The sequence below is a fragment of the Vigna unguiculata genome, chromosome 4, assembly GCF_037176805.1.
Source record: "Vigna unguiculata cultivar grain cowpea cultivar isolate G323 ecotype 2 chromosome 4, ASM3717680v1, whole genome shotgun sequence".
NCBI lineage: Eukaryota > Viridiplantae > Streptophyta > Magnoliopsida > Fabales > Fabaceae > Vigna > Vigna unguiculata.
Genome location: NC_140795.1, coordinates 13,802,723 through 13,806,123, shown reverse-complemented (window position 1 = coordinate 13,806,123; position 3,401 = coordinate 13,802,723). Strand labels below are relative to the sequence as shown.

At 33.5% G+C, this 3,401-nt stretch overlaps 1 long non-coding RNA gene across 4 annotated transcripts; it reads left to right on the top strand.

Annotated features, from left to right (window-relative positions):
• Positions 1 to 527: 527 nt before the first annotated feature.
• LOC114181455 (uncharacterized) lies at positions 528 to 2,985 on the top strand. Of its 4 annotated transcripts, none has more exons than XR_014994322.1 (4): positions 528 to 606; positions 765 to 1,521; positions 1,919 to 2,095; positions 2,331 to 2,667. It is a non-coding gene; the product is annotated as an uncharacterized LOC114181455 (long non-coding RNA). The 4 variants fall into 4 exon arrangements; XR_014994321.1 differs by having other exon boundaries at positions 534 to 644; XR_014994320.1 differs by lacking the exon at positions 528 to 606 and adding an exon at positions 2,924 to 2,985 and having other exon boundaries at positions 651 to 1,521; positions 2,331 to 2,565.
• Positions 2,986 to 3,401: the final 416 nt, after the last annotated feature.

Genomic DNA, 3,401 nt, shown 5'->3' with positions numbered 1-3,401 from the left:
AGGTTCTGTTCATTCTTTCTGCCACACCGTTTTGTTCTGGTGTTCCTGGAACCGTCTTAATCATTCTGATCCCATTCTCTGAACAAAACTCCTTGAATTGATTACTGTCATATTCTCCACCATTATCAGACTTCAAACATTTAATCTTTAAACCTGTTTGAGTCTCAACCTCCTGTTTCCACCTTTTAAACACAGAAAACACATCAGATTTATTTTTAAGAAAATAAACCCATACCTTTCTTGTAGAGTCATCAATGAAGGTTACGTAATACTGTAAACCTCCAAGAGATTTCACTGGAGCTGGCCCCCAAACATCTGTATGCACTAGTGCTAGTCTTTCAACTTTAGACGACTTACTTGTTTTGGAGAAACTAACCTTTTTCTGCTTTCCAAAGATACAATGTTCGCAAGGTCCAACGTCAACATGCTTCAAGTTAGGTATTTTACCTTTTGAGACCATGAGCTTCATTCCTTTCTCACTCATATGCCCAAGTCTTTGATGTCACAAAGAGGAATTGTTGTCAATAATCCATTTAATAAGCTTTAATTATTTCAAAATTTCCTTTTTAGGATTGTAGAAGGCTTCCCGGTTTCTCCCCATCTAAGGTATTGGATTCTGGTGTTGGGACTGGTTCAACTTTCTGGTATTATATTCTTGAACTTTGTTATGGTGAATGTTGTATAAAAAAATTTAGTTATTTATATCAAGAAGTGTCGTTATTTTTTTTTTGTTATATGTATGTATTTGAATTCCATTTTTGCAGATCGTCAAGTGGGATCCATTGCTTCACTGGGTGGAGACAAAATTTGGCTTTAAGCCTATTGTCCATTATCTACGAATTATGTGCATAGATAATAACTATAATGACTTTGGAGGAAAGAAACAATATTTGAGTGGGCATAGAGTGACTAATTTATTTGAATCATGTAGATGCCTTGATGAGTTGAGGTTGTACTAAAGAATTAATATACTTAAGTTGAAATTTCATAGGCTTTAGATTGTTACCATCCCACAAGAGTTCTTTCTCCAAGTCTTTTATCTATAGGTCTCATTCCTGTTATTAGCTGTAGTAGAACCACCCCAAAGGAATACACATATGTTTTAACTGACACTTTGCCAAATTCTGCATATTTTGGTGTCATCTCCACCCACTATAGTTTTAAGATACTGGAACCAACCACCTGGGGTTAAAAAGAGATTGAGCATTTTATATATCTCATTTATTTTACTTTTCTTCATTTGGCAAAGGGATGATTATGCTCTTTCTATTTTTGTTAATATTTGGTATTAAGTAAGCTTCCGTTGCCATTGAATCAATTTGACAGATTCCTTTTACATCTACTCATAGTTAGGATAATTTCTTTTAATGGTTTGAAGGGAATCAGTTTTTCACATCTAGTAAATTTTGTATTAGCATATTTTAGTATGAAATGTTGTTCCATGCAGGTTAACAATGCAGGAATTGGTGGAGTTGTAATTAAGACAGTGATTTAATCAGTACAGTAATCCTGAATCGTGGGGTAAGACTCTACTCGTGTTGTGAAATCTAATTAATAGATATGGAAAGTTGTCTAAAAGGGGCCTAAAGTTTGAAACTTTTCATGACCATTTGAAATTCTAGATCCCATCCCATGTCAAATATTGAAATAGTGAAAGCAGAGCTTATAAAGGCTTGCGAAATTCTCATATCATGAACTTGCATTTGTTGTTAAGCCCAACACAGTTAAGGAATTATGAAAGCATTTTCACAATAGTTAAGTTTTTTGGAATTGGCTTTTCTTTTGGAATGTTATTGAGTGGTCTATTTTTCTTGTTATTATCAAAACGTTCAATAGATCTTTTGGATGTATGAAGAACTTGAGTAGTTATGTGTTATTAGAAGATTTGTAAACAGAAACTGAATTACCATGTTTTTAGGTGGTACCAGATGAGCAAGGAACAAAGACAGTGACTCAAACATATGAGTTAGCTAAAGAATGCTTGCAAATAAATTACTATGGCACTAAAATAATTGTAGAATCACTCATGCCCCTCCTCCAATTATCTGATTCACCAACAATTGTGAATCTATCGTCCTTTCTTGGGCAGTTAGAGGTAGGCACCAATTTCTTGTGCCGATAAATTCTTTTCCTATTTTTTTGGATAAACTCCATCTAATTGTGCCAATAACTTCCTCTCTTCTGAATACTTAATTAATAGCCAATCCATATGTTATGCAATCTAACCTTGAGTTTATTCAAAACTTTCCTATAACAGATATTAGTTTATTATTGCATCTCGTTTCCTTTAATTTTCTTAAGGTCTTGTTGTTTAATCATGTCAAATTCAGAGTTTCCCTAAGGAATCATGGGCAAGAGGAGTGTTGAGTGATGTTGATAACCTAACAGAAGAGAAAGTGGATGAAATAGTGAAGAAGTTTCTAAGTGATTTCAAAGAAGGTTCATTAGAGAGTAAAGGGTGGCCTAGGTATCTAGGTGCCTATATAGTGTAAAAAATAGCTCTTTGCTAAACAACCTGGTGGGACACATCTGGCATTCCTCAGTTCTTGTTCCATATCATGGATGGTTGGTCCCTAGCATCTCTTTTCTTGTTCATTTGCCCTTCTATTGAAAGTTCTTTAAGATTTTATAGCATGCCCATTTCCACTACAAGAAAATTGTTGATTATAACTTCTAATAGTTGCCTAACAACCAAAGTTGGTTTTAGAGTTGTTAACTGAAATTAAAAAAGTGAAGATGTTTCTGACACATGTTTTGGGCTTGGTGAAACAATTTTAGTGCTGACAGCTTTAGATTATCAAACTGAAATTAGTGACAGTATTAAAACATCTAAAATTAACAAAGTTAGTTGAACACTGATAGCAGAAAGTATTAAAAAAGTTAAGTTTAAGGATCTAAGTTCAAGGTTGTTTAAAAATTACAGGGTTGGGGGACATAAGTTATTGTGGAGGTTGCAACATCAGGTTAGGAAATATGTACTCGGCTAATATATATATATATATATATATATAACTAAGAACACGTAAGACTAATTAGTCTTATAATAATTTAGATGTTTGAGTTTTTGGATGTTTTAAAGCACTAAAAAATTGTATTTTATGATGTTGAGAAAAGTTGCAAAGGAGAAAGAATTGGTGAAAGAAAAGATTCAAAAGTGTGATGTAAAAATTAGATTAGTTGTAACAGGACACTTGTGGCCTTGTTTTTAGAGGTGATTTGTTATTGGTAAGTACTAGAGAGAAACACAAGGGAAAGAGTGAATGATCCAAAACATGTTTGGTGGAACTAACATTAAAATAATGATGGAAGCAAACTACACCAAAATGGGGCTCTGCTGAAATATAGTGAAAAGAGAGGGATTTCATAATTAAGATGCCACACTAGCTTTAGTTAATTATTGT